Source organism: Marmota flaviventris, chromosome 5, assembly GCF_047511675.1.
Source record: "Marmota flaviventris isolate mMarFla1 chromosome 5, mMarFla1.hap1, whole genome shotgun sequence".
In the NCBI taxonomy this organism is placed as follows: domain Eukaryota; kingdom Metazoa; phylum Chordata; class Mammalia; order Rodentia; family Sciuridae; genus Marmota; species Marmota flaviventris.
In genome coordinates, this window is record NC_092502.1 from 142,811,299 (window position 1) to 142,832,701 (window position 21,403).

Sequence of the window (21,403 nt, forward strand, 5' to 3'; positions counted from 1 at the left end):
AAGGAGGCACAGGCTGGGCCAGTCCAGCTTTTTCTGTGGACTGCAGCAGGCAGGTATTCAGAGGACCTGTGGACTGTCTGCCCCTCTGAAGTTAGACTTTCTTTTCCCAAAAGTGATTGATCCTTTGCTTCAACTATGTCTGGAAGAAATATGCTTTTTAAATGAAATTGACCTGATCCTCATTAATGGAACTTCATTCTGAAAAGTTGGCTGGAGGTGACCGATGGCCCTACAGACACATCTGTCCCAGCCCCTTGGGGTACCCTGATTATAGTTCTTCTGTTTGGCCACATGCCCTTTCCCAAGAGGACCCTCTCTGCTCCCTCCATCTTTAGCCACGATGGCTCCTTCCTGAGGTTAACTGAGCCATTTCAAAATGCCTATGTGAGGAGGGAAGACAGGCGGATGAGTACAGGTGAGGAGAGAAGAGGTCCCTGGTGGAGGGGTGGGGACTGAGGGACAGGGAGAGAGCTGGTACTTTTTTGCACACAAATGGAAGTTTAAACTGAGAGCACTCTGTAGCAAAGGGAGAATAAATCAAAACAGCCAAGGAGAATGCTTCAAAGTATATTTCAAAGTCCTCAAAGTACTTGCTCCACAAATATTAAGAAATTACACTATGAAAAAGGCTGGGGTGGGAACTCCGATACAATCCGAACTGGACATAGCAGTGGAAGGAAGAACTAGTAAGGGACTTATTTGACCATGGAGTCTTTTTTCCATAGAGCATCTCCCCAGAATGATATTTTATGGGATGTATTTTTAGAAAAACTAGATTAAGGATCACTAGAAAAATTACAGAGAAAGAGACCTAGAGAAGAAGATTCAAAAGGATAGCAAAACCGTGTTAAGGGTCTGAGATGAAGAGGGTTTCATCCTATTTTTTTCATTTATTTACTAGAACTTAGGAGTCTTCTGGGCTCTGAAGGGAAATATAAGAGAGGACTTTTCAATAAATATTGATCTGATACTTCCAATAAAGTGTGTGCCAGAGAGGAAAACAATCCCCAACCCTTGCCCAGGAGCCCCGTTCAAGCTATAAACCAGGCCTCTTGCTGCGTGATTGAGCTCAGTGTTTTTAGACTCAAGACTGAATGCTTTGGAAGGGCATTCTGCTCCAGTCCCCAACATCCCCCTATTGCTTTGCTTTACCTTTCCTCTCATTCATATAATTTTTTTTGCACCCTGCCAACATCTATGCTTGCATCCCCTAGAGCAGGAAGCAGTCGTGGTAATTATAAATACAGTATACTGTAGCATTCTAAGAACCCATCTGGTGCATACTATCGATGATTCTTGGTCGTGGGGCCCTGTCTTGTGCAGAAGTGTTTACAGCATCTCTGTCCTCTACCACTAGATGCTAGCAGCAAATCCCCACCCCCACCCATCCCCATTTTGACAACTAAAAATGTCTGCAAATGTTGCAAGTGTCTGCTGTGGGGTCAGAACTTTTCAGTAAGGATCTCTGGTTCATGTAAAAGCAGATACATGAAGAAGAGCAGCAATCATGTATGTGTGTGCAGTGGCTTTTTTGGTGAGGGCACTGGGGCTGGACCAAGAATGGTCTTAGAACCATCCAGGGATGCTTAGGCTCTGTCTTTGGGGCCAAGGAGACTTTGCTAGACAGTGCTAGACAGCACTTGAGCACTTGAAGCAGATTTTCTGTATTTGCCATGGGAAACCTCGGTGTGCAGGGTAGACAGCTGAGGAAGTGAGAAAAGTTAGGAATCAAAGCCCTGAAATCAACATAGGGGAGGGGAAAGGTGCGAGAGTCGACAAGACCTGAACTTCTAGGGAGGGAGGAGTCAAGGACGACTCATTTGTGCTTGGGTGACTAAGGACTGGCATTCATTGGAAGAGGAAGTCCCGGAGGAAGAACGTGTCCCAGGGAGAGCATAACTGGCTTCATTTCAAGGCATGCTGAGTCTGAGGTATCTGCAGACATCCAGCTGAATCCGGGTAGGGGGTAGGCAGAGGTCTGTGTCTGAAGCTCGGAAGAAGGATGGTGACTGAGGGTTGGTGGCTCTTACATGGTTATTATAGCCATGGAAATAGAGGGCATCACCCAGAGAACAGGAGAGAGAGGGTGAGGGGAAGAAACAGGTGCCCATCCACATCCCTGCCTGGCCTGGCAGGGGGAAGGAGGCTGAGAAGAGCTGGTCAGAGAGCTGGAGGTACCTCTGTGCCCCAGAGGCTTATGGCCTAATTGGGCAGATTTGACAGCTAAGAGACAGATCTGTGTACAATTAAATACCAAAAAGCAGTCTGACCTCAGCATATGCTGCCAGAGCTGTGAAGCGAGTGGCATTGCAAGCTCTAAGGGGACTTGGTGGAGGAGAGAGGCAGGCCACAGCTTTCTTGGAGGTGCTCGTGAACTCTCTGCAATGGCTGGCCAGGGCTCTCCTAGCTTGCAGAATCCACAGGGTGTTCCCCGTCAGCATTGATACTCTCATCTCCCGTCACAGAACAGGAACACACACTGAGCACCCTGTTTGCTTTCATGACTGTGACTCGTGTGGAGTGGGGCATGAGGAAACGGAAGGGGGAAACCTTCGTGCTTCCTCTTATTTCCAAGGTCATTTAGGAGTTTTATTTAATGGCGTGTGATAGCCTTTACATTTTGCAACTTTGATAATGAGAAGCACGATAGCCATCGAGGTAGGCGAAGGGAAATTATAAAGAAAATCCAAGTTCCATTGGCTTTTTAGAAAATAATATACATACTATAAAAATTAGCATTTTGACCATTTTTAAGTATACAGTGTTGTGGCATTCACATTGCTGTGCGAACCATCACCACCGTCCTTCTCCAGAACCTTTTTCCTCTTTCAAAACTGAAACTCTATACCCAGTAACCCCACCTACACCTCCGCTGCTGGCAACCACCGTTCTACTTGCTGTCTGTATGAATTTGACTAAGTTCTTCACATGAGTACAATAATGCAACACTTGTCCCTTTGCAACTGGCATATCGTCTTAGCATGTCTGTTCGGGGCTCATCCACGTTGTAGCATGTATCCAAATTCCCTTCCTTTTTACAGCCGAATAATATTCCGTCGTATGTTTATACCACACTTTGTTTATTCACTCATCCATCAGTGGAAACCTGGGTTGCTGCCACCTTTTGACTTTCTGAATAGTGCTGCTGTCAACATGGGTGTGTAAAAGCCTTTGTGTTCCTGCTCTCAGTTCTTGTGTATACACCCAAGAATGTCCATTGGCTTTGGTGGTTTAGTTCATCCCCCTTCCCTGCTGGGGACTGCTGGAATCCTCTCCGTAGCCACCTGTCCTCCTCACACTCCCCACGTTACTGTTCTGCTTTTGCTGTTAGGAGAGTCTTAGGTATATCCCTAGGCTGGGCTTTGGAACCAGCTGGAGAGCCATAACTGAGCTCCTGCCCGTAGCTCTTGACTACAAGATTCACATCTCATCCAACTGGCCTTAGCATGCAAGTTAGCACATGACTCTAACCTTCACTAATATGCCCTGTGACCTTGACAAGATTCCTCATCTCTCTTGGGGTCTTGTTTCCACATCCCCACAGTGGGAGGTGGAACTAAGTGTACCACTCGGCCCTTCCCAGCTCAGAGAGGTGCACACTGGTCTCCTACGCCTGGGGACCAAGGGGGACAATCAGAGGGCAGAGCTCCTAACTGCTACCATGCACAGCTTTCCAGAAACTCCCCAGAAACCTCAGGTGGAGAGATGGCTTGTGTACTTCCTGCATTCTAGTATGTGCTACGTGGCTAATGTGGGTAGTCAGCAGCAGTTCCCCTTAAAGCAAAAATTTATGTTCTATATTATCCACCCTTTGTTTGAGAAAACAGGACAAAGACAGGTAGAATAACTGGTTTTACCATAGATTTTTGGCAGATGTCACACTAACACTGAAGAGAATATTCTATAGGCAGATTTTACCTCTTGCTAGGACTGCAGTTTGGTCATGGGCCAAGAAAATTTTAACCCTCACTTTGCCTCTTCTTCTTTAAAAAAAAAAAAAAATAGACTTCCTTCTCTTGCCTTTTTTTTTTTTTTTTTGGGGGGGGGGTCCCAGGGATTGAACTCAGGGGCACTCAACCACTGAGCCACATCCCCAGCCCTATTTTATATTTTATTTGGAGACAGGTTCTCACTGAGTTGCTTAGCACCTCGCCATTGCTGAGGCTGGGTTTGAACTCACCATCCTCCTGCCTCAGCCTCCAGAGCAGCTGGGATTGCATTCTCCTTGCCTTTAACTCAGAGCAGAGTCCACTCCCTCCTGAAATAGGAAGGGAAGTCCCAGGAAGCCTCTTGCACTGCATGTGAAAATTCAAATGGGTCTGGGGTTCCCTGAGTGGTTGGAACCTAGGTGCTCATCTTCCTTTCAGTTCACTCTTGCTCCACCACATACGCTATGCCTCTGTATCTTCCCTGTCTCTGCCATAAAACATAAATCACCTGTTTTCTTTCTTTCCTTCTTTCTTTTTAAATTTTCTTCCAAAGATGTTGCGTTGGGGTGTCAGGATGAAGGGAACCCATTTAGAGCATATGCGAAAATGTATAAGTTTCTTCTTAGGAGATATGGTAACCATCTAATAACAACAACCAAAAAACCAAGACGAGTCCAGCTACCAATCTATCAGTCTTTTAATAGATAAAAAATGAAATAATTTGGGGGTGATTGGAGCTAGGATATGACAATATGGAGTTCACAGAAGGAAAGTCTGTATCGGATAAAATTCCAAAATAAATGGATAGATTTAAAAAGACAGTAATCTGGGAGTCCTGATTTTTCTGCAAGCATGACCTGAGAATGGCTGCAATAAGGAGAAGGTGTTGGTGCCTCTTTTGTCCCTCCCAAATGTACATTGGAATTATTTTTAACGGTGTCTGCTTCTTGATAATGTCGTACAGAAACCAAATCGGTCTTTGTAATTGTTGACATTGTGGTAGGATTAAGTGTTCTCACGCGTTGACGGATCATCTCTGGTTTTGCTGGTAGTGGTCTTAATAGAAGATGGGAGCTCAGTTGGATTTGAAAAGTTGTAGATTTGGTGTTATGGCGACAAGTAGCTCTTATTCACCAATGAATTTATTACAAAATAAACGCTCCATTCTTGTACCCATTTGAATGCAATAGAAAAAAAAATTGGCCCGTTAATAGGTGTGAAATATTTTGAATTCAATGTGAAGTGTCAGGTCACTGGGTGGAAAGTTTCTTGGCATTGTCCTGGCTTTGCCTTTTTAGTATATGTGAAATATACACTTTGGTATATTTTTAGTTGTCTCATGCCCGAACTCTTCAGTCCACCTCCTGGCCTGTACCTGTATTACAAAGCTGTTGTGCTTCTATTGCCAAGGTGCATGTCCTTTGCTGATGGAAGAGCTGATTTGCAGATACCTGTAGGAGGAGGTCACGGGTGACTTCTGCCGGGGTCTCGTTTTCCTCTGTACTCCCAGAAAATTAAAGCTGTTTTTAGCAGCACAGATCCAGTAGGTTGGCAGAGCAAGGATTGGCTCATTCTCTTACATGCACAGAGTAGCTGGATGCACTCATAAATGAAAAATGATCTGAGTGCTGAGGGTGGGTGGGGCTCTGGAGCTCAGGAGGTGAAATGGGAGGAGAGAGAGAAAATCTGTTCTATGCCCAGCAGAGCATGGGGCGCTGGCAGGAAGTCGGAACACACACTGGCATGGCTCACGTTTTTGTTGATAGTCAATAACCCACTACTTTAAAGAAACTGAATGGAGAAGGGAAAGAAAGCTGAACAAACTTTGGAGTGTGTCCTGTGTAAGTGGCTACAGAAGCCCAGCGGAGGACATTCACCCGATCAGCTCATGAAGCAGGTAGGAGAGACATGCGCAGCACAGAGAATCATATCTTCTCTCTAAACACAACTTTTGCCTTCGGAAAGTTTATTCTTTTGTTTTTAAAAAAAAGTGTATGGAAAATGAGCAGATAATATTGACATAAGAAACAGACGTAGCCTGCATTGTGCTGATATCTGCCTGAACAAGAGTTTTTCTCAGCCACTAATTTGATAACCAAATGTCAGTTTTATATTCTGAGGGTTGCTTTAAAAAGAAAAACACAGAAAATCATGCAGAATTTTAGTTAAAAGCAATTTTTAAGTTGGCAGATGATAAATGAACCGTAGACATTCTGTTTTAGAACAAATACTTTGAAGAGAATTGACCAGAAACTGATTTTCTGACTTGATTATTGCTACATTTTCATATTTCAGAGCCAATGAGGGGCTTGCTAATTTTTGCTGGCTCTTGTAAGAAAAGAGGTGGATGTCTAGCAGCTGTGAAATGTACAGCAATTGACTGGGATCCACAGTGAAGCCCAAATGCACTAATGTTTTCTCCATTAAGGTAGGCAGCCTCTGCCCAGTCTCCAAGTCAGGGAATTGAAAAGTAGGGAGAAAATACGGTGTGGATCCTGAATATGTGTCACGGAGTGGGTTGGAAATTGTCACAGTGATGTAATTGCGCTCAGCAGCAGAGAATAATCAGGGAAGACCATGGTTGCAGCCATATACAAGGATAATTTAAAAACCAACTCATAGCTCCGGTGATTGTAGCCGAGTCTCAGAGCACACTTTCTGTGTCAAGGCTTGGCGTTTGTGATAAGAGAAGCAGAACAGAATAAAGACCATCTTAGCATGAGGTTCAGAACCATTTCCAGCTGACTTCTCCCAGGCGTTGGGGTAATTTGACATGCTTCCCCCTCCACTGACATGACATGGTCAGAGCACTATAGAATTGAGCTGATGGGAAGAAGGTTGGAAATGGTGTGTTCCGGGGAGGGGGACATCAGAGGTAGGTGGAGAACTGTGTTTTAGTTAGAATATTGCATCCTGAATGTAAAACTCCTTGATTTGAGCTCTTTGAGGAAGAGTTAGCCTTAGGGCTGTGTCTGTGCATGCAGATGTGGGAGTTTGGGTTACTGCTTACTGGCCAGTTTTCACCCTTGTCCTGCAGTGGCCAGCTCTTGGGGCTTTGCACTTTAGGACAGGAAGGCTGGAGAATGGTTGTGCACAGTCAAGGCAAGCTACCTGGCTGCTGTCTTTTCCTCTGTATGATTTCTTTCCTCTGTTTAGCATTCCACAGCTAAACTTCTGTGTCACACCCTTGCTCTTGCCTACTGTCCACCTGTTTACCCTTTGTCTCCCATCCTTCAGACTGAGCTGTCTCAGATCACCGCTGTCTGCAGTGAATTAGGCTGAACTGAGAGACAGGATCCTTTTCAGGGTCCATTCTGGAAACAGTCAGAGGTCAGCAAACTGGCCCAAGACCAAATCCAACCTAACCCAGACTGTTTTGTATGGCCCAGGAGCTAAGAATGTGTTTTGCTTTTAAAAAAGCTGAAGAAACAAGGCAAAATATTAGAGGCATCTGTGGTCTATGAAGCCCAAACTATTGACCATCTGACCTTTTAGAAAAAAATGTTTGCCGTGAGTAGTGTGAACAGTGGGTCAACACAGCTCATAAGGTGCCCAGCAGTTTGAATAGACTGTGGTTTGGGGAACTGCTTTTGGTTTCTTGTCTGTACTAAATGGCACTATTACCTCCAAAAGGTTAGGTTTGGAAGTCAGAATGTTGACATTTTTCTTCAGGGTTCAAACAGTGGTGAAGAAGTATCAGATGAAGTGTGTGCCTGTGCTGGATTTTCACCCTGTCCCCTGATTTGTGAACCCACATGACACCAACCATATGCCCCACTGAAGGAACCCAGTGGAGAATAAAACTCTGCTAACATGACACAAAAATCACTCACTTCCCTCTTTCTCGATGGACTGAATGCTAGCCAGACTTCCACAATCTCTGAGTGATTGGTGTTGTCACTTTGAAAAGGTATTTTCTGTAATAAAAAAAAAAGACAGAATGTTAACTGAATATCATATTTTCTTGTATTTAAAACAATGTTTCTTTATGGCTCTCTAAGAAAGCTTACTGCAAGTCTGCCAACCTTACCCCTGAACATAGTTCTCTACCCAGCACAGTATTTCATTGTTAATGTCATTTCCAATAAGGGAAGAGGAAAATCTGGTGACCTTGTTCATGTTTAACTTGTGTCAAAACTGCAGGCCTGGATATAGAGCTGACTTGTGTAAGGAGCTTATTGTCCATTGCAGAAAGTTGGGAAAGCTTCTCACAAGGAGGCTGTCGTTGGAAAAGGAGAATAAAGTGGCTGAGGCTAAATTATTTTCTCCAGGACATTTTAGCCATCTATCCTCCTGTATTTGGAAATTGGATGCTGTCAGTAGAGAAGGAGGAGGGAGGGGCTTAACTTGATGGTGGAAAACAAGGGAGGAAGGATGAAGATAGGAACAGTATGGCGCCTTGTGGGAGGTAAAGCCTGAACAACAAGATGGCGCCCGTACTGTTGAGGAGTCGGGTTGTCAGCGCGGGAGGGTGGGTCCTTTAACCTACCATGAGAGCCAGGCAGTGCCTGGTCTGTATTTAGCAAAGGGGTTGGCTCTGAATTTAGAGATTAAGCAACCTGCTGTTCCTGTATGCACTGGAATTTCAGACACAGTCAGAAACCTAATTTGCGTAACTGCTGAAACTCAACTGGAAGCCAACCAGACTGAGGCTGGACTCCCCAAGTGAGGGGAGGTAAGGACTCTGAGCTGGAGCTTATGAAGGAATTCACCGAGTTCACCCAAGAAGTAGTGTTGCTGCGTGGCCAGGCTCAGTAGGGCAGACTCTGGGGCAAAGGGTCAGCTTGGGTTCCCAGAAGACCTTGAGTAGAGCAGCAGTGACAGCTTTCTCTGAGAGTTGACGGTGCATATGCCAGAGCCCTAGAACTTCCCAGTGTCTCAGGGTAATGAGGAGCCCTTTCACTTCCTCGCCAGGCAGCCAGGTTGGGTAAAGACACAGAAACACCAGGCAGTAAGAATCCGACCCCTGGAGTGCAAGCCATGCACAATCATCATGAGCCAGCTCACTTTCACAGCCTTGGGAGGGCTAAATGTTTGGCTTAAAGCAGGAGCATCTGCCCCTTCCCTCTGGCTGTTGAACAGGGCTGGAGTCTGACATCTATTAGTCAAGTTTTTTATGGCAGTGAATGGAATAAAATACCAAACTAGATGTGCATATTATATGTGCAAAAGTGTGTAAATCTAGAGGAAAGGAATAGCCTATGATTCTGACTTAGAGAAAACCCTCAATATGTCCTTGAAGGGGAATCAATAATTTCACAGCCAGCGGCTAGCAGGCAGTGTTTTGCCAGGTTTTGTGTTCCCACACAAGTCATGCCCCCTTAAGGACTTCTTTAGATAACACATTCTCCCACTTCCAAACATGCTCTCTATACATTTCCTGCAGTGGGGATGGAGAAGCATAGGTCTACTCCTGCATCAGTGGTTGGAGAACAAGATGTCATCTTAACGTGGTATCTGCTCGTGTAGCAGAGCAGGAAGAGATGGAGTGTGTGCCACCATAAGGTCTTCTGTTGGCTTTGCTGCCTCCTGCAAAGGTTTGTTAAACCCAGGAGTGCCTGGGTGCAAGGCCACACTGTGACTCCACAGGTAGCCCGGGTAGGGCATGGTGTGAGCTCCCAGTCTCTGTTTAAATACAAGGTCCCTGTGCAACGAACGAGTCAGGCCAAGGAAGTGGGTGACCTGGGAGTCTGGGTCTGCCCTCCATATCATGATCTCTTCCTGAAGAATCAGGACACCTGTATTTTTCATGTGCCAGTGGAGCAGCACTGAGAGGGACCAAGAGTGACTCATTTGCTAAAAAAGAAGGCTCAACCCATAGTCCATACTTTTTATAATTTCATGATTTGGAGGCTATCAGACAGGCTGAAAGCCAGATGCAGTTGGACCATCATTTTACCTTTCTAATTTCACACTCATTTTCTTCCCAAATTAGAAGTAGAAACCAAGTTGGAAATTGGCAGAACGGAGGCTCTGAAGGAGGCATGGGGAGGCCTGGAGAATCCACTTGGTGATAAGCCTCCATTTCAGCGAGACTCCTCAGACCATGGGTTTGCAGGTTTGCAGGCTGCTCCTTTTAAAGAGAGCAAGTGGTCTTGTGTTCTAGTTTTGCAAGACGTGCGCTCACAACAAAAACTTGGAGCGATGTTCTTACAAACTCTCCTCCCCACCTCCCAAAAGAGTGGCCCTGCAGAGAACAAGTTAGAATTCCTATGTACATCAGAACATGAATGGGGAGCCAAGCCAGTGGGGAGCAAGAGGGAATTCGAATGCTGCACCCTTGGCCTTCCTTTGAGCTCAGGAGTCCCATGCGGTGGGACAGCAACCTTTCACTCATGCCTTTTGCTCCTATTTCTGCCTCTTTGGCCAAAGTGTTCATATTTTTCCCTGCTGGCCGACTCCCTCAGCCAGAGGAGGCCAGCCTCCCAAGACACCTCCCATTTGACTTGCAACTTGCCAAATTCCACCTTCACTTTCTGCTTGCAACACTTAGACAAGTTCCCCAACTGCTGCCTGTGGGGTAGCCCGTGGACTGTTGGCGGTAAGCTGCTGGCTTCAGAAAACATCACAGGTATTTTATTGTAACGAGCAAGATAGTTTTGGCAGGGGAGCAATAAAGACCTGGAGGGGAAACAGAAAATTACCTCTAAGTGCTGCAGGAAAGAAGGTAGTAGAAATAAAGGATGCAGTTTGGATTTGTAACGCTAAGCCCTTTGCACAATCCATTTACAGGCTAGAACTTGCTTGACTTCAGTTTATCCCTCAAAGGAGTCCAAGAACACTGAAGCTGAGGAACTTACTTGGGGAGATCTTGGTGCATGAGGATTATATTGGGATCCCACTACCCTGACCAGGCTTTGGTGGAAATCCTGCTGCTTTCATGATACTAAGACATTAGACACACTTAATGAATTTGTTAGGGTAGCAAAAATGTAACATTGCATCTTAAAAGTGAGCCGAGAATTACCAGTCAGTTCTACAGTGTTCTGGTGGCTTAATTAATTACATTTGTTGCCGTTGGGATTTCAGAATAGGAAGAGAATCTGCTAGTTCCAGTGTTTTTTTTCTCCCCCTGTGGGTTCTTTATCCACTCTAGAAGTAATCTCAAAGCTGAGATACCAAAGCTTGCAAATAGTCACCTTTCTAAGCCAGTGACAGTAAATAAAACGGTGCCAATTTTACTGTGATGTGATTTGCTGCGATAGGTTCTTTTTACTCACAGGCTGACTCTTAAATCTGTGAGGTTTCCTCTGTTTCCACCTTATGACCACATCTTAGGTTATGTATTAATCAGAACCAATTGAATATGTATGAGGGGATTTATTAGATTGACTCATACCATCAGAGGCTGAAAAATCCCACCATGACTGTCTGCAGGCCAAAGAGCCTGCAACCCAAAAAGCCAGAAGCCTCAAAGCAAGAAATAGAGAAGCCAGTGATGAAACCCTCATCTGAGACCCAAAGCCCAAAAGTCCCCAGAGACCCACTGGTGCAAGTCCATGTTCAAAGGCTGGAGAACCTGAATCTGGTGTTGATGGCAACAGAAGCTCCAGGAGGGGTATGCAAGCTGGAGCAAACGGCCCCCTTGTTCCAGGTTTTTGTCCTGTCTGAGGCTCCATCCCATTGAATGGTGCCGCCCACATCCAGGACAATCTTCTTGTCTAAGTTTCCTTATGCATACACCAGTCTTCTATAGATATGTCCTCTGCAACACACCAAGAGTATGCTCTACCAATTCTGTGAGCATCCCTCAATCCAATCAACTTAACAACCAAAATCAACCATCACGGATTATTAGCCCTGGAATCATGGTAGGTGCAGAACTAGATAAAGATAATGCAACTAAATAATGACACGATGTTTGGACCATGACGGTTAGAAATCTACTTTTCTGGTGAGCAAACTTAGGTGAGGAAAATGTGAGTGTGAGTGCTATCATGCTGTGCACGTGTGCTTTCATGAATATGTGCACATACACACTTACTAGGAAAGTGCAAGGGCTATGGCTGGCTATTTCATGGATCTGGGACACAGCTGGGACATTTTTGTGTAAAGCCACGTGTCTCCATTTGTAGTTCTTTTCTTTGTAAACACCTGGTCCAAACACACTGGCGTGATTTGTTTTCTCACAGAAATGCCTCCTTGGTAGCAGCTATCCTGTGAGAGTCCACACCGAGAGTCAGATGAACCCCCAAAGGTGGTGTGCCCAGTTCATTTTGTTTTCATGGTACCTTGATGACTAGGAGGGGAAAAATAGCTTCAGAGCGATGAAGATGGGTGGACAATTCTGAAACCCAGAGACAAATCTATTTTGGCTTTCCCTGGAAATGAATATGATTTTGAAGGCCACAGTTGATAAGGCTGTGGGAAGTTTTGCTTTCTCTTGGCACCAAAACTACCCAGGAAAGGTGCTTTTGATCCAAAAGGCAGGGAGCCTGCTCCAGGCGTTGGGCAGAACAGGGATACCATTCAGCACTTGATGTCAGTGATTATTAAAGTCGCATTTGAGAAGAAGCACCTATGCGGATAGAGAGGGCAACTTCCTTACAAAAACGAGAGGATTTTAGTTTCCCTGGGCAATGGTATTCAGAGTGCAGTGTGACAGGTCTGTTTCAGAAATATTTAGAATCCAACCTGAAGAGTTTGATCCCCAGTACTTGTTACACATCCAAGTGCTTATCTAGTGTGAGGATCTTGTGCGGATGCTGGGTGACAGAAACTGACAAGGTAAGAGCGGGAGTAATCAGAGAAGGAAGTGATTTGATCAGTTCATGCTCAAATTAAGATTAGACCAAGAGACAGAGCACAACATTCTTTTCATTCCTCTTACATAAAATCTTTAAGCATCTCTTCCTTTTATTATAGATTCTATTAAGAGATTTTAGGGGGCCGAGAACTGGGATGTGAAGAAAACATAATGTTTATTGTCACTCTAGTTCAATTTTTGTGTTTTCTTCAGCTGTTGATGTAGGCAACAAAGTACAATGATATTAGCAGTCGCTCTTTGTGGCCAGAAGAAAATGATGCATGTGATTTGTGGCATTTGTCTCCTAACCTCATACTTGCTCATTACTACTGTGAAAACATGCCAGCTAGAAAACTTGTTGCTAGATCTTGGAATTTAATGTGTTAACAAAGAAGCACACGTAGGTTACAATATTAAACATTTAAAATATTTAGGATATCATATTTCAGCCTAATTGGTTTTCCTTGTAATTCTATTTATCTTATGCATTTTAAAATACTATTTTGAGCCTCCACCAGATCGCTAGAGAACTTTATGGTACAAAATAGTAACAAAGAAACAGACTCCCTGACCTTAAAGGCTATTAGTACTCAGATTTTCATTTGCCAGGAGGAAAAAAAAAAAAAATTACCCAGGATATTGTGGTATGTTCTGGCCTGTGAGTCACCTGGGAATTTTAATAAAATTCAGGTTCTTATATAGTAGACCTGGGGTGGGGCTTGAGATTTCTGCTTTTCTAACAAATTCAGATTAGCCAGGCTGTAGACTGTAACAACCCCAAATAAAGGCCTGTGCTTTCCAAATTCACTTCCCAAATGTTCATAAATCTTAGTTGTAAGTAATAGCTTAACTATTCTAATACTTGGTTAGGGGAAGACTTGTCCCAGGAGGGGAAAATTGAGAAAACCCCCAAAGACAACTTCACCTGTTTCTAAGTACATATGTTGCTTCGTTTGGAACTCACAGTTACTGCCAGGTTGGGAAATTAACTGGATGGAAGCTCAGCCCCTGGGAGAGAGTGCCATGTGAAGGGTGGGGTAGCAGAGTAGCACGTGTCTCCTGGTGTGACATACATTCCCTGGGAAGCCACTGCAGCTGAAGCCTCGGAGGGGCCGTTTCCTGAGCTCTGGGGCAGGTGTGAACCAGGTGAGCTGTGCACAGCCGGCAACAGCTGCCTGTCTGCAGCCAATTACCTCCGCCAGCCTCAGACTGGAGGAAGACAGGATTACCATCCAATCCCTGGACATGTGTGTGGTGGATGTTCTGCACTGAGGAGCACTGCATGAGGCGTTTTTCTTTCCCAAAGTATATTTTGATAAGTGTATTCTTAGATGATGATGCAAGTTGTATATCTTTGTAAGGTTTTTTGGGTTTTGTTTTTGTTATTTTGCAGTACTGGGGATTGAAGCAGGGGCACTCTACCACTGAGCTACATCCCCAGCCCTTTTTATTTTATCTTGAGCTAGGGTCTCAGTAAGTTTTTCAGCCTGGCCTCAAACTTGGGATCCTTCTGTCTCAGCCTCCCGAGTTACTGATATTACAGGCGAGTGCCTCTGCTCCCTTCTATCTCTGTAAAAAATTTTATAGATATTTGTTAATTAGAGTAAAGTCCTTTGGCATAGGATGGCAGTGGTGAGGAGGGGTAGGCACTGTACCTAAGCCACTCTCTTTAACTATTCCAGAGCCCCCAGTCCTGACCAATATTTCCTAATAGTATGCTATTGACCTTGGTCAAACCACTGTCACACAGCCAGCTGTGGCTTCAGGGTGGCCACAGAGGTCCAGATATCCAATGCTGTCTATATGCCTGAGGTTATCAGTTGCTTGGAGACTGACTTACGCTAATTTAACTCCCGGGAGACTGGCACCAACCAATCCAAACCCCAATTATTTATTAATTCCTAGTGGTGGGATCCTTCCAGTGTGACCAGATATGCTACTGCCACTTTTCTTTCTTTCTTTCTTCTTTCTTGTTTGTCTCTATCATCTTAGTCCTATATTCCCCAGAGAGAGGTAGTGGAATATAAAAGACATGTTCACATGGAATGAATCTTAAGGAATGTTCTAGAAATCTAGACTTAGTGTCTTCTCTCATATATAGGACTGAGGAATCACACCAGAATTTTCAGTCTTTGGGCTGCCTTTATTGAGACCCTCCCTCCCTTGTTTTCCCTATTCTGTGGGGACCCCCCACCCCCAGATATTCGGCTGAGCCTTCCATATTTCCAGGCTCTGCCTTCCTGAGACCAAAGCTAGCTGCTCCAGTGGACTGAGTCCAGATGTCTCCTGGGTCTCCTCACCCACACACCCACCCACTGGTGTGCAGGTTGTCTCTGAGAGGAAGGATGTAAGGATGGGGTCAGGCACAGAGCCATTGCAGGGCAACCCTGACTCCTTCTACTATGCCTACTCTCTTTCTTAGTTTAAAAACAAAAGCAAAAATCTTCCCACTGTTTTCTACTGTGGGGTCAATTCCCTGTCTCCCCAATTGGGTCAGTTCCAGCCCTGAGGAACATAGGTAGCACCTTGTGCCTGAAGAGTTCTCCCAGACAGAGGTGCTGTACACATAGCAACATTTTATCAACAACAGATACAATGGGGTCCCATAGATTATACTGCATAGTTATAGCAGAGCCATATAGTTAGTTTATGTACACTCTATGATATTCTTATAAGAATGAGTGTGTCATGGAGCTGGGGTTGTAGCTCAGTGGTAGAGTGCTTACCTAGCGTGTGTGAGGCACTGGGTTTGATTCTCAGCACCACATACAAATAAATAAAATAAAGGTCCATTGACAACTAAATATTAAAAAATAATAATAATGAATGCATCACAAAATGCTGCATCTCTCAGAACAGATCCCTGTTGATAAATGACTACCGATTTCCACAGGAAGCATGCTTAAGAATCATCTATTCCCCCAGTTCCTAAATACCGTTCCCGGGAGACAGGATGCCTCACAAGAGACATTCTATGAAACATGAATTGCTGGGCCCCATCTCATGGGTCTGCATGATATCCAGAGTCACATCTGCAAAACATTCGTCAGGAGCAGAGGAGTCCTTGATGGTGGCCACCTGTTTCAGAATAGTTTTGTAGCACTGCCGTCAACAGTTATGGGTTCATTGGCAACCACTTATCTTATTTATGCTTCTCTGTTTTGCTTAAATCTTTTACATGATGAACATGTATCAACTTACAGTCTTTCCCCCCCCCTTCTTCAAATAAAAGACTCTCCAGATTTTTCTTTTAATCGGCCAAATTTGGAAACCACTGCTGTGGATCTGTTACCTCAAGCCCACAGCCCTCATTTTAGGAACAAGGAAAGTGAGGCTACAGGATGAACTGGCTAACTAGCATGGGGGTTCCAGGACTGAACAGTTTGGAAACTAGTAGGTGAAGAATATGAAAACCACACTCAAGATATACTCCTTTCTTCTTGACTAGACTCATGGTTCTAAGCCCCAAGGGGCTTTGTTTTGTGGTGATTGCATTAGACTATGATGATCAAGTGCCCCAATATGTAGGGTGCTGGGACAGATTCAACCCAAGCCTCATCCCTTCATTCTAGACTAAAACATGAGTGACATAAACCATCCCGATGCTTCACAGCTGTTGAACTAGAGCCCCCAGAATAGCCAGGGTGCTCTTCATTAGACCCCTTCATCCTTCAGTGCCTCAACTTCTCTGTAAAAGGAGGATGCATCTATCTGCACTGATTCCCTTAAAAAGTTGGTGTGAAAATCAAATGAAATTCCGTAGAAGGATTTGGGAAAGAAAGTACCAGCCAAGCATGTCATTTCAAGGTGGTCTCAGCAGCATCAATATTATTATATTATCTCCCAAATCATTTACATATCTTCTGAGTGACTTAAAGTGAAATCATTACAGGTAGAAGAAATGCCTTACCAAACAAATGAAGGACTACTGGGGACACATAGAGGAATCAGGATTCTCATAGAAATATATCATTTCTGTATTTCCTGATTACAGTAGCTCTGATGACCCATTACTGAATCATTTTCTGCCCTCTGCCCATTTCATAGCCACTTCCTGTCTAAACTCTAGAGCCAGGAATCCTTTGGGTGAGCAAGTTGGTACAAGTAAGTCAGAGGATGTTGTTCTGTCTGCTGAAAGGCAGTAACTGTCTTTCGTGCTTCTGCTGTTCTGGGTAGTGACATGCTTTCAAGATCTGTCATTTTGAGAATGGCAGGGTTCTCGACCTTGTGTTCCAGCCTACGTTAAGAACCAGACAGATCTGAATATCTGTCGAAAGTTTCTGCAACTGTTCCAACAAAGACTTATCCCCAAATGGATGAAGTCTTATTTTCTCTCCAGAAAATGATATTGCTTGACAACAAAGGAACTTAGTCATGATAATTAACTTTGATGTTAAGCATCAACTATGTCTTCTTGGAATTGCTTAAGGAAAATGTGCAGATTTGGAGAGACATGGAATACAAATACAGAGAACATTTACATAGAATGTAAAATTAATCAGTATGTGATTCAATGACATGATAACGGATGCACATGCTTACTTACTAGAGGGTGCTTCTATCTCTGATCATATAATTCTCTGCATGGCCTGAGGTTGCAATTGTTAGGAAAGAGTTCATGGAAAAAGCTGTTCTTAAATAGGACCTTGATTCATAAGCAGGATCTGTATAGGCAGAGCAAATGTGAAGTATATTCCCAGACAGCACAGGTAGAACAGAGGGAGCAGGTGAGTGGGATGGGGTGGTTTCGTGTGACAGCTGGCTGACAAGGAGAAGTGGGAAAGGAAATGCTGTCGATGCTTGTAGGCTGGTCAAGTTTGGTCTAAAAAGAAAAATAGAAGGTTGGAAAAAAAAAAACCTTAGTAAAATGGTGCAAAAAGATTTTAGTAAAATTCAACACAGAGACATTGTGTAAAATGGTGTCAGTCATTTTTCTTTGCTTAGGAACCCCATTTGCCAATGCTCAACTCCTAAAAGTCTGTGTTAGAATTACCTGGAACTTTAAAAGAGAGAAAAAAAAAATGTGCTTCAGGCTTTTTCTCACCCTCGCCCCCAGATTTATTCTTTCTGAATTTTGGGAACAATTGGAGGAGGTAGGGGTAAAATTAGGAAAGAGAACTTCATTTTTTAAACAAGTTGTCCAAATGGAAGCAACATTAGGAACTATGGATTTTTCTAAAAATTTCACCCTCATGTATGACTAAGGACAATGCAAAATAGCAATTAAAACCCCAGTTCTCCAATCCTAACAGGATTTTCAGGTTACAAGGAACAGAAAACAGTTCTGGCTCATTTAAGCTAAACAAGAAACTTAGTGACAGAATACAGCAAAGCTCACAGAAGCCACCAGGAGTGTTGAGTCTGGACTTGAAAAAAGGGACAAAAACCGGGCTGGGGTTGTGACTCAGTGGTAGAGCGCTTGCCTAGCACATGCGAGGCCCTGGGTTCTATCCTCAGTACCACATAAAAATAAATAAAATAAAGGTATTATAAATAAATAAATTTAAAAATTAAATAAATAAAAAAGACAAAACCTAAGGGAGACGAGATGGCCAAGGACACCAATCATGTCACAGACACCCCTCCTCCATTGTTAGACTCTTAGGTCTAGTTTTGTCTGTCCCTGTCTCTTGCTATCACCCTCTCATGGGTCATAGTGCCAGCCAGGTCCTCCAGTGGGACAAACCTAAGTCATGTGCCTGTGGACAATTGCTTGGGAGTCGGGAGAGAGGACAATGGCCTTCTCCACCACCTGTCACACAGTGGGGACTTACGCAGCTCCGACAGGTGAATAACCACAAAAATGTCCACCTCCCTACCACTTGGGCCAAGTGAGTTGGAGAGACTGGGCTCCTCTTCTCCTCCATCTTCCCACGCATAGGGAAATGCCCTTCCTCTTCTCCTTCTATGCCTTTCCCAGACGCCCAGCCCCTCATAGGCTTGGCTTTGCTGACCCACCACTGAGCTCAGTGTGGTTGGCTTACTCTTGGGCATTTTTCTTCATGTTAGTCCTTTCACCCAGCCTCCTACTAATTCAGAAACCCTGGTGGCAGCATCTCTGGTGGCCTCCCTACCTCAGATGGCAGCCATTCCATCAAGTGACAGTGCCAGATGTGTGAAAAGTCTTATTTTTTTAAAGTCTTTTATAAACCCAAATGTCTTCCACCATTTATCTTTTTCCTGTTGGTATCAATTCTATAATCTGTGCCGCACCGAAGTGGCCTGCCCCTTTCTCCATGTAACCCTGCCTGTATTTGTGTGTGAGATCATCCTCTCCCTCCCAATACTCATGGTCCTCCTGCATTCTCTTCTCCAGAGTAAGCAAGTTTAGTCCTTTCATGGTTCATGGTAAGATAGAATTGCCATTTTGAAATTTTGGTGCCAGAACTGAGTCAATTTTTCTATATGCAGTCTTACCCGGAACAGGATTATCACCTTCTCTGGTGACATGGACAGTTTGCTTCCCTTAATGCAGTGAAGGATTACAGTACTTTTGTAGTTGGTTCACTCATGAAATTGTTCACGGAAGCCCCTTGGTTTTGCCTAAATCTATATGAATCTTGTTTAAAACATCCTGTGGGATCAGAATCAGGAGCCTGTAGCTGCCATTAGCTGCAGCATTAACACAGTTAACTTGATTCACTTGAGAGAACATCCCCCATGGATCTGTGGGAGAACTGAGTCGGTGAGATCTAGGTGGCTAGAAAAATGAAGAACACTAGCTAGGTGCAGTGGTGCTATAATCCCAGGTACTGGAGAGACTGAGGCAGGAGGATCATAATTCAAGACTAGCCTGGGCGACACAGTGAGACTCCATCTCAAAAAAATAAAAATAAATAAATAAATAATAAATGAATAGCATTAACCTATGAGCAAGACTCAATTGAGTATACTTTATTTCCATGAAGTGGATCTTCATATATAATAAGCAAATAAGTAACTGATATGCTATTGATGGATGGATGGATGATGTTAGGAGAAAATGGGGTGAAGGTTTAGTTTGCAAGAGTGTTTTTTATCATTTTTTATTAAGCCAAGTTCATTGATGTATAATTTGTGTATGTTCTTTAGCATAATGAATTTTAATTTTCCCCAATTCCAGAAAAGAATAAATGGAATACACTTATATTATAATATGCTAACATAAGAACTAAAGGAAGACTTTTCTTATTGTACCATCTATAAATTCTGACCAATACAAGTCATGTGAATTTGCTACCACACTTGACAGACAGCCATTCTGTCACCCTTAAAAGTGTCCCCCCAAAGTGAACTCCTCACCTCACTCTGGCAACCACTGATATATACTCTGTCCCTATTGTTTTGTCTTTTTCAAAATGCCATATATTTTTTTTAAAGAGCCATATAAATGGAGTGTCTTAGTATGTTTGGGCTGCTATAACAAAATATCTTAGATAGTAATGTGTAAACAACAGAAATGTATCCCTCCTAGTTCTAGAAACGTTAAGTCCAAGATCAAAGTGCCAACAAATTCTGTGTCTAGTGATGGCTGTCTTCCTCAGAGAGGGTGCCTTCCTGTAGCATCCTTCACTGCAGGAGAAGCAAACAAATTCCCTTGAGCCCCTTAGACCAGGGCACCTCTCCCGCTCATGAGGGTTCTACCCTCATCCCCTAATCGCCTCTCAAAGGTTTTTTTGATATTTTGTTTTTTAGTTACATGGACACAATACGTTTATTTTATTTTTATGTGGTGCTGAGGATCAAGCCCAGCGCCCCACAGGTGCTAGGCTAGCGCTCTACCACTGAGCCCCAGCCCCAGCGCCAGCGCCAAAGGTTCTAGCTCTTAATACTATGGCCTTAGCGATCAAGCTTCACCGTATGAATTTCTGGAGTCACAGACATTCTGACCCACAGGAGAATCATACTGAATGTAGCCATTTGAATCTCCCTTGACCTATCCCAATACATTAGAGACTGTCCATTTCATCTGTGTTGATGGTCCACTCCTTTTACTGTTGGTAGTATTCTCTTGTGCAGACGTGGAGCAGCAGGTATGACATTTGCATCTCGAATGTTCTGTTACATCAGGAGGCGATCCACATAAGTATTCAGATGGAGTAGGTATGTTTTCTTTTGCTTTGCCCGCAAGCATCAGCACTGGGATTTTTGTCTATTTTGAATACAGATCTTATTTCTATATCTTATTACACTTTGGAACAAGTTTAAACCCTTCTTGGATTTTGTTTATTTATTCTTTTTAAAGAAAGATCAGGTCAGTATCTTTAAGGGAAATCAGTCAATGTTCTAATATTATAGCTTTTTTTTATTAAATTGTAATTATTACATGAACAGGGATGCCAGAATTTAAAATCTCTTTTAAAGTGCTGTTTTCAGTTTAAAATTGGACTTGGTCCACGGAATGTCTAAGGTAATAATTTTGGGATATCTGTGCCAAGAGACATAGTTATACCATAAACACTGCAGTCTGAAACTCAGGTTCGAGAAGGTTATCATAGAAGAGGATGATGTGAAGTAACTATGAGAGGGCAATGTCTGAATTTGTAACCTCTGCATGCCTTTGATTTATGATCTGGTAAACACAACATTTAAAGAAAGCCTTCTTGAATTTCACAATCTCAATTGAAAATTTGTGGGCTGCTGATTACAGCATAGAGATTCACTCTAAAGATTCAAAACTGGCCACGGAGTGAATTAGCTGTTGCTTTTTAATGGGGCGACTTTAACTTATTGCCTCCTTAAGTGAAGA

The 21,403-nt window shown here is 43.6% G+C and overlaps 1 protein-coding gene across 3 annotated transcripts in view; it reads left to right on the plus strand.

The window, feature by feature from the left end:
- Nucleotides 1-21,403, plus strand: part of Pdzd2 (PDZ domain containing 2) — a 234,053-nt gene that overhangs the window by 86,562 nt on the left and 126,088 nt on the right. Inside the window, exon 1 of one of the 3 annotated variants that reach the window (XM_071612637.1) lies at nucleotides 5,613-5,826. The exons of the other annotated variants lie outside the window; for them this stretch is intronic. The gene's annotated coding sequence lies outside the window, so the exon portion shown is untranslated. Of the gene's footprint in view, nucleotides 1-5,612; nucleotides 5,827-21,403 lie in introns of those variants that run through there. 3 annotated transcript variants of the gene reach the window in all.